Source organism: Bubalus bubalis, chromosome 8 (assembly GCF_019923935.1).
Source record: "Bubalus bubalis isolate 160015118507 breed Murrah chromosome 8, NDDB_SH_1, whole genome shotgun sequence".
Classification (NCBI taxonomy): domain Eukaryota; kingdom Metazoa; phylum Chordata; class Mammalia; order Artiodactyla; family Bovidae; genus Bubalus; species Bubalus bubalis.
In genome coordinates, this window is record NC_059164.1 from 60924073 (window position 1) to 60941993 (window position 17921).

The window sequence follows — 17921 nt, forward strand, 5'->3', positions numbered from 1 at the left end:
ATTGATTACGCCAAAGCCTTTGACTGTGTATAAGACAACAACTGTGGAAAATTCTTAAAAAAGAGATGAGAATACCATAACCACTTTATCTGCCTGAGAAATCTGTATGCAGGTCAAGAAGCAACAGTTAGAACCAGACGTGGAACAACAGATTGGTTCAAAATTGGGAAAGGAGTAGTCAAGGCTGTATACTGGCATCCTGCTTATTTAACTTATATGCAGAGAACATCATGAGAAATGCTGGGCTGGATGAAGCACAAGCTGGAATCAAGATTGCTGGAAGAAATATCAATAACCTCAGATACACAGATGATACCACCCTTATGGCAGAAAGTGAAGAGGAAGGAACTAAAGAGTCTCTTGATGAAAGTGAAAGAGGAGAGTGAAAAAGCTGTCCTAAAACTAAACATTTAAAAAACTAAGGTCGTGGCATCCAGTCCCATCACTCCATGGCAAATAGATGGGAAAACAATGGAAACAGTGACAGACTTTATTTTCTTGGGCTCCAAAATCACTGCAGATGGTGACTGCAGCCATGAAATTAAAAGATGCTCCTTGGAAGAAAAGCTATGACCAAGCTAGACAACATATCAAAAAGCCGAGACATCACTTTGCCGACAAAAGTCCATCTAGTCAAAACTACAGTTTTGCCAGGAGGCATGTATGGATGTGAGAGTTGGACCATAAAGAAAGCTGAGCACCAAAGAATTGATGCTTTTAAACTGTGGTGCTGGAGAAGACTCTTGAGAGCCCCCTGAACTGCAAGGAGATCAGACCAGTCAATCCTAAAGGAAATCAATCCTGAATATTCTTTGGAAGGACAGATGGTGAAGCTCAAACTCCAATACTCTGGCCACCTGATGCGAAGAACTGACTCACTGGAAAAGACCGTGATTCTGGGAAAGACTGAATGCAGGAGGAGAAGGGGGCGACAGAGGATGAGATGGTAGGACGGCATCACGGACATGAGTCTGAGCAAGCCCCGGGAGCTGGTGATGGACAGGGAAGCCTGGCATGCTGCAATCTAATGGGTCGCAGAGTCGGACACGACTGAGCAACTGAACTGAACTCTCCAACTTTACAAAAGAGATATTCAGCCCCAAATTACCTAAATATGACCAGGGTTCTATTTCTCCCCTTAGTAACTACAATAATAAAAAAGGGGGAAAAAAATCCCACTTTAAAGATTCAAGGAAGGTTTACATCAGTAACTTAAAATTCCAAAGGTAGTGCTCGCTTCGGCAGCACATATACTAAAATTGGAACGATACAAAGATTAGCATGGCCCCTGCGCAAGGATGACACGCAAATTCATGAAGCGTTCCATATTTTTAACACATGTATACCTGTGGCGGATTCATTTTGATATTTGGCAAAACTAATACAATTATGTAAAATTTAAAAATAAAATAAAATTTTAAAAAAAAAAAGAAAAAAAAAATTTTCCAGGCAAGAAAAAAAAAAAAATTCCAAAGGTAACATTTGGTCTTTTCTACGTAATTTCAAATTCAAGCTTTATCAACTTTGAATTTTAAAACATAAACTGCAAGCTTTCTCCTAAAGTTTATGTAATTCTAAACACAAAAACAACCACTCACTACAAAAGACAAAGGTACATAAATTTACTTATCTACTTATTAACTCTAACAGAAGCCTTATATCATAAACATAGATGAAACTATCAAGCACTTGAAATTCCTACCATCTCTTACATAACTCAAGGGGAAAGTTATAGAACTTCATTACTGAAAAGTCTTAAGTATTTTAAATATAACTGGTGCAAAAGTACCTAGATTCTAGATTTAATATAACAACACTACCAAGATGTTACAGGATCACATAAGTGTTTCCTAAATATTACCTTTATTGTCCCCTCCTCAATTTTCTTTAAAGGTCATACGTTAGTTTTCATGCCCCTAGCTCTTCCCTTTTTGGAGAAGGCAATGGCAACCCACTCCAGTACTCTTGCCTGGAAAATCCCATGGACGGAGGGGCCTGGTAGGCTGCAGTCCATGGGGTCACTAGGAGTCGGACACGACTGAGCGACTTCACTTTCCCTTTTCACTTTCATGCATTGGAGAAGGAAATAGCAACCCACTCCAGTGTTCTTGCCTGGAGAATCCCAGGGACGGAAAGCCTGGTGGGCTGCTGTCTATGGGGTCGCAGAGTCAGATACGACTGAAGCGACTTAGCAGCAGCAGCAGCAGCTCTTCCCTTTTTACTGAGATGAACAACTGTGTACAAACATAACCAACTTTTACTTTCTTAATCCTGTGATGGATTCTTGGTTACTCTACCTAAAAGATTTTAATATCTGTATGAATACATGTAAGAGGTAACTTAAAAATTTAAATAAATTTTTTTCTTTGTTCTGAACTTGAAATTTAAATCTCTTCTTATAGAATTACTGGCCACACTCATTCATTTAACATAGCTACTGGATTCACATAATGTATGTATTACCAATTAGGGATACAGAAGCTAATGAAAACAAGGTCCCTGCTTATGAAACTAAGAATCTGAGGTCAGAGAAGTTAGAAGGCAATTCTATTAATACAGTGATAAACACTATAATGGAAGCAAGCACAGGAAGACAGCTATGAGAACAAAAAGGAAGGGTGCTTTCTCCTATCCTGTTGTCAGAATCTTCAGATTCTGAAGGACTAGCAGGCCTTAGTCTGATGAGAAATTTGGGCAGGTGCTGTACAATCTGGGCAAGCAATTTGGCAACTGTAAAGGCCCAAAAGCAAGAGAAGAAACTACAGATCTTTTTGGTAACTAAAAATAGTTCAGTACACCTCATAATCAAGGTCCAGGAGATGCAGAGTAGGAAGTCAAGCAAAATCCAGATCACAAAGGACTTTATAGACCACAGTAAAGAACTCAGATGAGGCATCATCTTTAAAACTTATGAAGAGTATTAAAGGATTTTAAGCAGAAAACTGCACTATCACATTAATTCACAAGCCAAGTCACATTCATATTTTAGAAAATTACAACTAATAAGAATATTGAGGAGATACTGGTAGCAATTTCAAGATCTGCTGCAGTAGCCCAGGGAAGAAATTAGGACCTGAACCATGACAGAAGTAACAAGGATTAAGAGTTAAGTTAGAACACTACTGTTCATTACAGTAGCCACTAGCTCCATGTGGCTATCGATCACTTGAAATTTAGCAAGTTTGAATTGGGATATGCTCTGGCTCCATTGGTCAAGAATCCACCTGCAATGCAGGAGGCCTGGGTTCAATTCCTGGGTTGGGAAGATCCCCTGGAGAAGGGAAGGGCTACCTACTCCAATATTCTGGCCTAGAGAATTCCATGGACTGTATAGTCCACGAAGTTGCAAAGAGTCGGACACAACTGAGCCACTTTCACACACATTAAGCATAAAATACAAGCCAGGTTTTTTTATATATACTTATTTTTATTTATTTATTTATTTATTTGATTGTGCCGGGTCTTAGTTGAAGCACGTGAGATCTAGTTCCCTGACCAGGGATCGAACCCCGTGCCCCTGCTCTGGGAGCATGGAGCCTTAGCCACTGGACCAGCCGCTGGACCAGCAGGAAGTCCCACAAATCAGGTTTTAAAGACTTATTATGAAGAAAAAGAATGAAATGTCAATTTTTATACTGATTACATATTGAAATAAAATTTCAGCTATATTGGGCTATATAAAAATGATACTAAAATTAAATTTATTTTTTTCAACTTTTTAACATGCCTGAGTGCAAAGTCACTTCAGTCATGTCCAACTCTGTGTGACCCTATGGACTATAGCCTGCCAGGCTCCTCTGTCTATGGGATTCTCTAGGCAAGAATATTGCAGTGGCTTGCCATTTACTTCTCCAGGGGATCTTCCTGCCCCAGGGATTGAACCCACGTCTCCTGAACTGCAGACAGATTATTTACCATCTGAGCTACTAGGGAAGCCTAGGCTACCAGAAAAGCTTACGTATGTGACTTACATTAACTTCTAATGAACAATGCTGGGTTAGATATTAATGAGCTGAAGTGACAAGTCTCTGTAACTTGTGGGGGAACAGCAAGACATAAATTCTAAATTTATGAATTTACATTGAGCTGGATTAATGGTGGTTCCAGTCACTAAAAGAAAAATTCACTTGAGTTTAAGGTGCTAAAAAATGGGCTTTAGGAAAACAAATATCTAGTAGGCAGCTATATATATAAAAGTTAGAAGTTCTAGAAATGTCTAGATTAGGCAGATACTAACATTTTAAGGCAGATATTAACATTTTAAGTCATCAACATTTAAATGGTATGAAGGCCATGGGTTATGAATCCAAATACAGTATTCAAAGTAAGAAGCAGGCCACAACCAACAACAAAATCCCAACTCTATGACCTACACAACCTAGCAAAAGGTGAAAAAAGAATGAGGAAAACAGTTTTTAGAAGCAGTTCAAGGAGGTCAACTGTAGTGGCCTCCTTCAAGAAGTGGTCAACTGTACCAAATGCTCTGGAGTGGTCAATACAGAGACAGAAAAGAATCTATTTAAAATTATCAGGGACCATTGTCAGAGCACTGGACAGATAAGAGAAAGATAGATGGAGGCATAATGGAAATAAATAAGTAGTGAGTAACCGTAGACAGCGTAAACAAGTCAAATCTTTCTGAATGCTTATCTGCGAACAGAAGAGCAATAAAGTAGAATTTAGAGAACAACAAAGGGTTAAGGCAGGGTTTTAGGAATTAAAAAAAAAAAAAAAGGATGGTTGCATGCTTAAATGCTGGGAGTTTGGGGTCAGTAGATGCAAGTTATTACATACAGAATGGATAAACAAGGTCCTAGCATATAGCACAGAGAACTATGTTCAATACCCTGGGATAAACCACAATGGAAAGGAATATAAAAAAGAAAGCATATGTGTATATAAATGAGTCACTCTGCTGTACAGCAGAAATTAACACAACACTGTAAATCTACTATACTTCAACAAATCAATTTTTTAAAATAAAAATAAATTAAAAAAAAAGCATTACCTAGACAAGTGGCTAAAGAAAGGAAGGTAAACTAGGATACAGATAACATTTTGGAGTGAAAGACAGGATTTTCTTTAAACATCAGAGAGAAAAATCATTTACTAATCCTAAAGGGACTTACCAGGGAATTTTAAGAGATAAAGATTTGAATCAGCAACCATCAAAACAAAAAGAAGGGCTAGGAATACACAGCAGGCATCCAATCAATTCTGTCCACTAGTTTAGGATAAATCTGTGATGGACAGGGAAGCCTGGCATGCTGCGGTCCATGGGGTCGCAAAGAACTGGACACGACTGAGTGACTGAACTGAATCGTGTGATCTTTTACTCCAGTAGCAATCTGTAACTGAATGTAAGCCAAGACTGTTATCTGAAGCTGTTATTTTGCAGAAAGAGCGCACAAAAACTACAAGGCATCAAGAGAGCTGACAAGTATGGTTGAAGTGAATCACTGAACAAAATGGAGAGGGTCAAGGATCCAAGGGAGGAAGTAAGGAAATGAGACACCTAAAAGAATATGAAGTTGTAGACAGAAAAAGACAGACTTAAGTCTTCAGAGGTGGACCAGAAGTTCCAGATGACCACATGGAGCCGTTAAAATGATGGCTCAACAATAATCTCAGATGTGTAAGTAAATTACTGAACAAGTTTTATACATGGTCACTAAATATGCCCCAGAATGATAACAGGGCTTGGAGTAGAAAGAAAAACTGTTTGGTGCCATCTTTAACAAATAAAGAGAAAACAGGGATATGGTATCTGACAAAGTTAAGAAGGGTGAAAAATACTGTTATTAAATAGCATAAGCTTTAAAGAAGCAGGGCTTTCTTTAAAGGAAGAATGGTCTACAGTCTAGACAACTACTGATAGAAATATAAGATGACTTACCTATGTAATAAATATTACAGTAGACACATGAAGAGTAAAAAGGTGAAGTTAACAACATTATTTTATTTCACCCAATGTATATACAATATCAACATCTCAACATGCAGTCAATATAAAAAGTTATGACTCACTTTACATTATTAATTTTTCTACATGCTTTTGCTTTGTAATAATCTTTGAAATATAGCATACCTTATTTAGGACTAGCTACATTTCAAGTGCTCAAGAGCCACATGTTGGTAGTGATTACCCTACTCGATATAGAAATGGAAATTTCATAGATATAGAACATTTTCATAATTACCAAAAGATCTACTGGAGAGCACTAAATTAAATGAACAGTAGTACCCAGTAGTGTGAGGATGTGGGAAAACAGGCACTTTCACACATGACTGGTGGAATATAAATGAAACCACTTTCCTAAAGATCAACTTGGCCACATGCATCGAAAACTTAAGTCTTCATGCTCTCACACTCAATAAATTTCACTTCCACAAATTTATACCTTTTAAATTTATAAGGTTTAGATAAAACAACATTCAACAAAGCACTGTTAAGGATAATGAAAAATCATAAAAACCAAAGTTTCAAAAACAAGTGAAACAAATAATATGTTACTCCCATGTGTTAAAACACCATGCAGAAATTAAAACTTATAGAAGAACAGACATGACAGATAGCAATATACTGAATGGAAAAACTATTATTAGACAGCTGGCACAGTAATATTTACTTTTAAAGATTCTCTTATGTGTACACTGGAAAACAAAAGGATATACAGTGGAGTGACATTAAAGAAATTAACAGAGTAAAGACTTAAGAAAATTCTCTCCTTCATTAAAAGCAGTAAGAGGCAAAATTATCAAAATCAATTTCTTCTATCTCTGGAAATGAACAAAGGGTTACAGCAATTCAAAGAACACTTACTCAAGAAAAAGGGCTGGATGTCAGTAAAAACAGCAGTTCTTGTTGCATTTTAACTTGCCCATTTGTATCTTCCCTCACCTGTTTTACAGTAGCCTTGAAAACCAACAGCATGCAATCATGGCAAAAATCAGCACCCAGTCAGCAACTGGAAGAGAACAGGCTTCTTCAAAGCTCCATTCCCAAAAAAGATTTGACCTGTCTGACTCCTTGCAAGACCCCACAAACAACCAATAGGATAACTAAAGACTTCAGTGACAAAACAAGACAAAGAAAACAGACTTTACAGAATTAGTTCCCCAAAAGTCACTAAACAACAAAAAAACAATAATAAATCCTGGGGTGGAGGAAAGAGGGGAGATGGAGAATTTGACCACAGCTGCCACGCTGTTTTGCTTGAAATGCCCAGTTTTCAACAAAAAATTATGAGATGCAAAAAAAAAAAAAAAAAAACCACCCAAGAAAATATAAAAATATAACCCACATTCATGGGGGGGAAAAAGCAATCAACAGAAGCTAACCCTGAGAAGACTCAGACATTACGCAAAGACTTTAAATCTGCTATTTTGAATACATTCAAATAACTAAAGGAAATCATTTCTAAAAAACTAAAAGAAAGTATATGAACTACATTCACCAAATAGAGATGATTAATAAACAGAAAGAAATTATTAAAAAGAACCAAATAAAAATCTTCTAGTTGAAAAGCAGAGGGCTACCTTGGTGGCTCAGTGGTAAAGAAAATGCCTGCCAATGCAGGGGACACAGGTTGGATCCCTGGTCTGGGAAGGTCCCCAGTGCCACAAAGCAAATAAGCTGGTGTGTCAGAGCTCCTCAGCCTGCGCTTCAGAGACTGGGAACTGCAACTACTGAGCCCACGTGTGGCAACTACCGAAGCCAACACACCCCAGAGCCCACGCTCCACAGTAAGAGAAGCCACCACAGTGAGAAGCCTGCACAACACAGGGGAAGAAAAGCCCCCACTCTCCAACACTAGAGAAAGCTCACAGCAACAAAGACCCGGCACAAGAAAAATAAAGAAAAAAAATTATTTTTAAAAAGTAGAATAACTGAAATGAAATTTCACTAGAGAGAAATAGGTTCAAAAACTGATACAAGCTAGCAAAATAAGATCGTCAAATAACATTTACCAGGCTAAGGAACAGAAATAATAAGAGAGGGAATAAAAAACTACACAGCCACAAAGTGTGGAACAAAATCAAGCATACCAACATAAACATAATGGGAGTCCATGAAGTACTGGAAAAAAGGACATAGGGAAAGAGACAAGAAAAGAATGAGGCAAAAAGTATACTTGAAGAAACAATGGCAGACAACATCCCAAATCTGAAGAAAAACATGTCAACACAATAAAAGCTCAGCAACTTAAAACAGAGAAACAGCAGAGATCCACAGCTAGACTCATCACAATCAAATTGCCAAAAAACAGACAAAGAATCAGGAAAGCAGCAAGAGACTTAAATGACCCTATATAGGTGACTCAATATGAATAATGACTAACATCTCATCAGAAACCACACAGGCCAGAAAGTAGATGGATGACATACTGAAGACATTAAAACAAAATGAATGTCAACCAAGAATTCAGTATCTACCAAAGGCATCTTTCAAAAATAAAGCTGAACTTAAGACATTCTCTGATAAGCAAAAATTGAAAATTCCTCACAATCAGATAGAAACCCTACATAATAAGTAAACACAAAAGACAGCACAAATATAATTTTTATTTGCAACTCTATCTGATTTAAAGGCACACTTTACACAGCAATTACCCTTATGGCAGAAAGTGAAGAGGAACTAAAGATCCTCTTGATGAAAGAGGAGAGTGAAAAAGTTGGCTTAAAACTAAACATTCAGAAAACTAAGATCATGGCATCAAGTCCCATCACTTCATGGCAAATAGATGGGGAAATAATGCAAACAATGACATACTTTATTTTCTTGGGCTCCAAAATCACTGCAGATGGTGACTGCAGCCATGAAATTAAAAGATGACTGCTCCTGGGAAGAAAAGCTATGACCAACTTAGACAGCATATTAAAAAGCAGAGACATTACTTTGTCAACAAAAATCCATCTAGTCAAGGCTATGGTTTTTCCAGTAGTCATGTACGGATGTGAGAGGTGGACCATAAAGAAAGCTGAGCGCTGAAGAATCGATGCTTTTGAACTGTGGTGTTGGAGAAGATTCTTGAGAGTCCCTTGGACTGCAAGGAGATCAAACCAGTCAATTCTAAAGGAAATCAGTCCTGAACAGTCATCAGAAGAACTGATGCTAAAGCTGGAGCTCCAATACTTTGGCCACCTGATGCGAAGAACTGACTTACTGGAAAAGACCCCCATGCTGGGAAAGAGTGAGGGCAGGAGGAAAAGGGGACGATGGAGGATGAGATGGTTGGATGGCATCACCAACTCGATGGACATGAGTCTGAGCAAGCTCTTGGAGTTGGTAATGGGACAGGGAAACCTAGCGTGCTGCAGTCCATGGGGTCGCAAACAGTTTGACACAACTGAGTGACTGAAATTACAAAGCAATAATCATTAAATTTTGTTTTGGGGTTTATAAACTAGAAAGAAGTAATGTGTATGACACTAGGAGCACAAAGGAGGTAAAAGGAACTGAAAAGTACACAGGAGCAAAACCACTGTATTTTACTGAAACTAAGCTGGTAATAACCCAAATTATAATGTTATAAGTTATTAAAGGTAATCTCTAGGGCAATAAATGAAAAGATAAATAACCTAACTAAAAATTGGGCACAGCACTTTAATAAACATTGCCCCACAGACGATGGGCTTCCCTGATGGCTCAGATGGTAAAGCATCTGCCTACAATTTGGGAGACCAGGGTTTGATCCCCGGGTCACGAAGATCTCATGGAGAAGTGAATGGGAACCCACTCCAGTATTCTTGCTTACAGAATCCCATGGACAGAGGAACCTGGCAGGCTACAGTCCATGGAGTCACCGAGTCAGACACAACTGAGCAACTAACACTTTGACTTTTCCACCGAAGATATACAAATTGCCAACAGGCACATGTAAAGATGTTGAGCATCATTAGCCATTGTGTGCTTGGGTGCTAAATCACTTCAGTTGCATTCAACTCTGCCACCCTATGGACTGCTGCTTGCCAAGCTCCTCTGTCCATGGGATTCTTCGGGCAAGAATACTACACTGGCAGGTAGATTCTTTACCACTGAGCCACCAGGGAAGCCTTATTGTATAAATAACACATAATTTTGTTTATAGATTCACAATGTTTTCATATGGACTTATGCTTCCTCTTTTGGATATATATACGTGGGGATGTAATTGCTGCATCTTAGGGTAACTTTCTGAGAAACTGCCAAACTGTTTGCTGAAGCAGCTGTGACATTTACATTCCCCCCGTAATGTGAGAGGGTTTCAGTTTCTCCACATCCATGTTCACACTTGTTATTAGTCTGTCCCTTTAAACTATCACTGTTGGAGTCATAGTATCACTGTTGTTTTCACTTGCAATTCTCTAAAGGCTAAAGGGGCTTCCCAGGTGGTGCTGGAAGTAAAGAACCCACCTGCCAATGAAAGAGTTGTTAAGAGATACTGGTTCAATCCCTGGGGCTATAAGATCCCCTGGAGGAGGAAATGGCAACCCACTCCAGTATTCGTGCCTGGAAAATTCCATAGACAGATCAGCCTGGTAGGCTGCAGTCCTTAGGGTCTCAAAGAGTCAGACATGACTGAGCACACATGTACATGCACACCCATGCAATAAAATATTATTTAATAATAAAAAGGTATGAAGTACTGATGGGTGCTACAATATGGTCAAACCTTAAAACATCATGGTAAGTGAAAGAAGCTAATTACAAAAAAAATTCTATGATTTCATTTATATGAAATGCTCAGAATAGGAAATTCTATAGAGATGGGACGTAGATTAGCTGTTGTCAAGACGTGGGAATAGGAGGGAACAGGAGTAACTGTTAATATACACGGTTTCATTGGGGTTCAGAGAAGGCAATGGCAACCACTCCAGTACTCTTGCCTGGAAAATCCCATGGACGGAGGAGCCTGGTGGGCTGCGGTCCATGGGGTGGCGAAGAGTCGGACACAACTGAAGCGACTTAGCAGTAGCAGCATTGCAGTTGATGAAAATGTCCTCAAATTAGACATAACGATGGTTGCACAACTCTGTTAATATACTAAAAATGACAGAATTGTTCAATTTAAAGGGATGAATTTTACAGCATGTGAATTTATCTTAATAAAGTTGTCACAGAATCAAGTATGTAGTGTCTATAATACACTACTTTTCATATATTGGGTTGGCCAAAAAGTTCATTTATATTTTCCTAGAACAGCTTACAGAAAAACCCAAAAGAACTTTTTGGCCAACTCAATATAATTTTTATATCTGCTTTCCTACATGTATCTTCTCATCTGTGTAAGATGATAGGAAGAAATTAAAAACTAAGCAAGAAACTATTAAGATTGGTTACCCAAACAGACGGATGGTTAAATGGTAGAAAAGGAAAATGAGATGGGTAAAAGTGTAAAAGAGGTAAGACATGGAAGGGACATTTCCAGACATACTGCTTTACAGAACTGACGATTAATACCACAGTAATGTTTTACCTAGAGCTGGACATCACGGAGTGTTAAGTCAAGTGGGCCTTAAGAACGTTACTACAAAGCTAGTGGAGGTGACAGAATTCCAAAAGAGCTATTTAAAATACTAAAAGATGATGCTGTTAAAGGGCTGCACTCAGTATGTCAGCAAATATGGAAAACTCAGCAGTGGCCAAAGGACTGGCAAAGCCAGTTTTCACTCCTGTCTTAAAGAAAGGAGGTGCCAAACAATATTCAAACTACCATACAGTTCAGTTCAGTCGCTCAGTTGTGTCTGACTCTTTGTGACCCCATGGACTGCAGCAAGCCAGGTTTCCCTGTTCATCATCAACTCCTGGAGCTTACTCAAATTCATGTTCATAGAGTCAGTGATGCCATCCAACCGTCTCATCTTCTGTCATCCCCTTCTCCTCCTGCCTTCAATCGTTCCCAGAATCAGGGTCTTTACTACAAGTTACTTTTTCACATCAAGTGGCCATAATATTGGAGCTTCAGCTTCAGCATCAGTCCTTCCAATGAACATTCAGGACTGACTTCCTTCAGGATGAACTGGCTGGATCTCCTTGAAGTCCAAGGGACTCTTCTCCAGCACCACAATTCAAAAGCATCAATTCTTTCGCGCTCAGCTTTCTTTACAATCCAACTCGCACAACCATACATGATTGCTGGAAAAATCACAGCTTTGACTAGATGGACCTTTGTTGGCAAAGTAATGCCTCTACTTTTCAATATGCTGTCTAGGTTGGTCATAGCTTTTCTTCCAAGGAGTAAGAATCTTTTAATTTCATGGCTGCAATCACCATCTGCAGTGATTCTGGAGCGCCAAAAAAAAAAATCAGTCACTGTTTCCATTACTTCCCCATCTATTTGCCATGAAGTGATGGGACCGGATGCCATGATCTTAGTTTTCTGGAATGCTGAGTTTTAAGCCAACTTTTTTACTCTCCTCTTTCACTTTCATCAACAGGCTCTTTAGTTCTTCTTCACTTTCTGCCATAAGGGTGGTGTCACCTGCATATCTGAGGTTATTGATATTTCTCCCAACAATCTAGATTTCAGCTTGTGCTTCCTCCAGCCCAGCATTTCTCATGATGTACTCTGCATATAAGTTAAATAAGCAGAGTGACAGCATACAGTCTTGACGTACTCCTTTCCCAATTTGGAATCAGTCTGTTGTTCCATGTACAGTTTTAACTGTTGTTTCTTGACCTGTATACAAATTTCTCAGGAGGCAGATCAGATGGTCTGGTATGCCCATCTCTTTAAGAATTTTCCAGCTGGTAGATGTTTTTCTGGAACTCTCTTGCTTTTTCAGTGATCCAACAGATGTTGGCAATTTGATCTCTGGTTCCTCTGCCTTTTCTAAAGCCAGCTTGAACATCTGGAAGTTCACAGTTTGCATACTGTTGAAGCCTGGCTTGGAGAATTTTGAGCATTACTTTACTAGCGTGCGAGATGAGTGCAACTGTGCAGTAGTTTGAGCATCCTTTGGCATTGCCTTTCTTTGAGATTGGAATGAAAACTGACCTTTTCCAGTCCTGTGGCCACTGCTGAGTTTTCCAAATTTGCTGGCATATTGAGTGCAGCACTTTCACAGCATCATCTTTCAGGATTTGAAATAGCTCAACTGGAATTCCATCACCGCCACTAGCTTGTTCATAGTGATGCTTTCTAAGGCCCACTTGACTTCACATTCCAGGATGTCTGGCTTTAGGTCAGTGATCACACCATCGTGATTATCTGGGTCGTGAAGATCTTTTTTGTACAGTTCTTCTGTGTATTCTTGCCACCTCTTCTTAATATCTTCTGCTTCTGTTAGGTCCATACCATTTCTGTCCTTTATCGAGCCCATCTTTGCATGAAATGTTCCCTTGGTATCTCTAATTTTCTTGAAGAGATCTCTAGTCTTTTCCATCCTATTGTTTTCCTCTATTTCTGTCGTTCTATGTCCAGTTCTAACTATTGTGAGAACTACAAATACAACTCACTGCTGAACAACCATCAACAGGAGAATGTTGGATCCTGCCAAAAAAAGATACCCCACATCCAAGGGCAAAGGAGAAGCCCCAGCAAGACGGTGGGAGGGAGTACATCAAGGCTGTATATTGTCACCCTGCATATTTAACTTATATGCAGAGTACATCATCTAAAATGCCTGGCTGGGTGAATCACAAGCTGGAATCAAGAATGCCGGGAGAAATATCAACAACCTCAGATACGCACATGCTGCTGCTGCTAAGTCGCTTCAGTCGTGTCCGACTCTGTGCGACCCCATAGACGGCAGCCCACCAGGCTCCCCTGTCCCTGGGATTCTCCAGGCAAGAACACTGGAGTGGGTTGCTATTTCTTTCTCCAATGCGTGAAAGTGAAAAGTGAAAGTGAATTTGCTCCGTCGTGTCCGACTCTTAAAGACCTCATGGACTGCAGCCTACCAGGCTCCTCTGTCCATGGGATTTTCCAGGCAAGAGTACTGGAGTGGGGTGCCATTGCCTTCTCCACAGATATGCACGTAATACCACTCTAATGATAGGAACCAAAGAGGAACTAAAGAGCCTCTTGATGAAGGTGAAAGAGGAGAGTGAAAATGTTAACTTAAAACTCAACATTCAAAAAATGAAGATCATCTGGTCCTATCATTTCTTGGCAAATGTGTGCGTGCTAAGTCCCTTCAGTCATGTCTGACTCTTTGCAACCCCATGAACTCTAGTAGCCCCACCAGGCTCCCCTGTCCGTGGGATTCTCCAGGCAAGAATACTGGAGTGGGTTACCATTTCCTTCTCCTTCTCAGGAGATCTTCTTGACCCATGGATCAAACCCTTGTCACTTATGTCTCCTGCACTGGCAGGCAAGTTCTTTTAACAATAGCACCTCCTGGGAAGCCACAGATGGGGCAAAAGTGGAGTAACAGTGACAGACTTTATTTTCTTGGGCTCCAAAATCACTGCAGACAGTGACTGCAGCCATGCAATTAAAAGACACTTGCTCCTTGGAAGTAAAGCTACGACAAACCTAGAAAGCGAATTAAAAAGCAGAGACGTAATACTTGGCCAACAAAGGTTCATACAGTCAAAGCTATGGTTTTTCCATAGCTTTTTTCCATGTGTGCATATGAGTGCTGGACCATAAAGAAGGCTGAGCATCTAAGAATTGATGCTTTCGAATTGTGGTGCTAGAGAAAACTTTTGAGCCCCTTGGACAGCAAGGAGACCAAAGTAGTCAATTCTAAAGGAAATCAACTTTGAATGTTCATTGGATGGACTGAGGCTGTAGCTGAAGCTCCAATACTTTGGCCACCTGATGGGAAGAGCTGATCACTAGAAAAGACCCTGATGCTGGGAAAGACTAAAGGCAAAAGGAGAAGGGGGCAGCAGAGGATGAGACAGTTAGATAGTCTCACCAACTCAACAGACATGAATTTGAGCAAACTTCCAGACATAGTGGAGGACAGAGAAGCCTGGTGAACTACAGTTCATGGGGTCACAAAGAGTCAGACATGAGCTAGCAACTGAACAACATTTCATATATCCCAATGAAAAAAAGAACCAAAACCTGCCAGAATGTGAGAAGAACTCAAAATGGACTAGAAGCAGTAACAAAACTATATTTCAAATGAGTAACATAACGGCGATGAACAAAATGGGTAAGAACAGAACAGAACATTAGAAAACAGTATGTAGCCTATATAGTATAAGACTAAAGACAGAAAGAGGTGTACACAATCTACACTCTAGGAAGTAAATATATTTATAATAGTAATTCTGAAATTACATTTACATGTACACCAGAACTGAACAAATAATAAATAAATTGTAGATGAGAGCCAAGTTTTCCACTGTTGGAGAAAGGAGTTACAAATAAGGAAAAAAGAAAGGCTAGACTGAATCTGGTGTCAGTAGATTAGAACTGGTTTATCAGTATGAATTCATGGTTTTTAATATATATAAACAAATATATTTACACAGAGATAGGTATAGAAATACAGATGTGTGAATGTACACAAAAAATACAAGTTCTTATATCTATTTGTTCAAAACACCTAGAAGTAGGAGCAACAAGCACTTTTAGAGCTGAGACCTTGGTTTCTAAACACTATTCTGAAATAAAAGGAACCCGAACTCCTTGAAAAACGATCAATTACAGGCCTGAGGATGAAAAATAAAAGACAAACCAGAAAATAAACAAGTGCTCCAAAATAAATGATGAGGCATGTAGAAAGATGAATACGAGTTAACAGCAAAGAGTTCCCAATAGTCAGATTCAGGATAATCTGAGCAATAAGCAATGACAAAATTAATATTCACGTGTCCTACCAGTATAATAAATAACTGAATGAATGAATGTGTGAGATAGAACAATTATCTCTTATAAAAGAATTCCATGGGTTCAATCCCTGGTCAGGGAACTAAGACCCTGCAAACCATGCAGAGCAGGCAAAATAACCCCAGAAAAATCACTACTAAGGCAAGCAGTACAGTAATATTTGTGGCAGATAAGAATTATTGATAGCAGATAAAGATATGATGAGAAATAAGTTATTTTCATAATTCAACAAAGAACTAGCATCTAAAATATACAACTCAATTAGACAATACAACTTAAAAATGGACCAAATATTTCAACCATCAAAGACAAATAGATAGCAAACAAGCACATGTTAAGATCCTCAACATCATTACTCATTAGTAAAATGACAATTATAATCACAATGTTCTATCCACTAGCTACTCCACTAGAATGGCTAAAATTATTAAGCGTGGCCATCCCAGGAGTTAGTATGTGAAACTACTAAACATTTTTACACACTCTTGATGGGAACATAAATGTTAACATTTATGTTACAAAATGGTTTGGCAATTTCTTAAGAAGTTACATGTACACCTACCTATAACTTAGGCTAACTATTTACCCAAGAGAAGTGTAACCATGCACCACTATCAAAATTTTTTAAGCTGACAAAGAAAAAAGCCAAAAAGAAGATACATACAAATTTTAACACTGGTTATATTTTGCTAACTGGATTTGGGGGTAATTCACTTTTATATTATTTCTATTTTCCAAAGTTATTATTAAGAAACCTAAAGCATTTACATTAAAAAAAAAAAAAAAAACAAACAGAAAGAAAATGAAGTCATTCACAAGTTAGTGTAGGTTTTCTTCTTTATAAATCAGATCTTATTTTCCATTTCTGACATATTCATTAGACTGCAAAGAAAGAAATTATACGAGGTAATTCAGACAAGATTTCAATCATGATGTGAAAAGGGGCAAGGCAGAGAAATAAAAACTGGAGGACTAATAAAATAAGATGAATTAATAGCTGATTAGTTGTATATCAACTTCAGCAAAATTATATACCACAAGAATCCATCCTTAATTAAGCCCAGATGCCGGGAAAGATTGAAGGCAGGAGGAGAATGGGACAACAGAGGATGAGATGGCTGGATGGCATCACCGACTCAAGAGTTTGAGTAAACCTCAGGAGTTGGTGATGGACAGGGAGGCCTGGCGTGCTGCAGTCCATGGGGTCGCAGAGTCGGACACGACTGAGCAAATGAACTGAACATTATTTAATATTGTGATGAAAACAAAAGATACACTTTAAGTATACACATGATAAAAGCTGAAAAAGGTAATAAATACTTTATATGACACATTCAGAACCCAAATGAAATCTGCTATGGAAATATATGGATCCAAATCGTGTCCTTTTTCCCACCCTCAAACCACAATCTAAAAGATAAAAGTTTCAGTTAAGGATACAACTATAAAATGGGACTGCAAATGAGGAGGAGGGACACATTTCACCCAATCAAGTACATCTAATTAAAAAAAAAAAAAAAAAAACAATCCTGAAGAAGCAAGATAAAATAATGGCAGCACAAGGGGAAAAGGTAGAGACATGTGAGTTGACACTATACTCTCTATGTCAGTATAAGAATTAAGGTTTCCCTAAAAGGTAACTTGTAACATACACATGGACATCACCAGATGGTCAAACCGAAATCAGACTGATTATATTCTTTGCAGCCAAAGATGGAGAAGCTCTATACAGTCAACAAAAACAAGACCAGGAGCTGACTGTGGCTCAGATCATGAACTCCTTATTACCAAATTCAGACTTAAATTGAAGAAAGTAGGGAAAACCACTAGATCATTCAGGTATGACCTAAATCAAATCCCTTATGATTATACAGTGGAAGTGAGAAATAGATTTAAGGGCTTAGATCTGATAGATAGAGTGCCTGATGAACTATGGAATGAGGTTCGTGACACTGTTCAGGAGACAGGGATCAAGACCATCCCCATGGAAAAGAAATGCAAAAAAGCAAAATGGCTGTCTAGGGAGGCCTTACAAATAGCTGTGAAAAGAAGAGTAGCAAAAAGCAAAGGAGAAAACGAAAGATATAAGCATCTGAATGCAGAGTTCCAAAAAATAGCAAGGAGAGATAAGAAAGCCTTCCTCAGTGA

At 38.7% G+C, this 17921-nt stretch overlaps 1 protein-coding gene and 1 non-coding gene across 5 annotated transcripts in view; one reads left to right on the forward strand and one right to left on the reverse strand.

Moving 5' to 3' along the window:
- Positions 1-17921, reverse strand: part of SEPTIN7 (septin 7) — a 98370-nt gene that overhangs the window by 63132 nt on the left and 17317 nt on the right. The window lies entirely within an intron of this gene.
- LOC112586727 lies at positions 1230-1333 on the forward strand. The gene has a single exon (XR_003111213.3). It is a non-coding gene; the product is annotated as a U6 spliceosomal RNA (small nuclear RNA).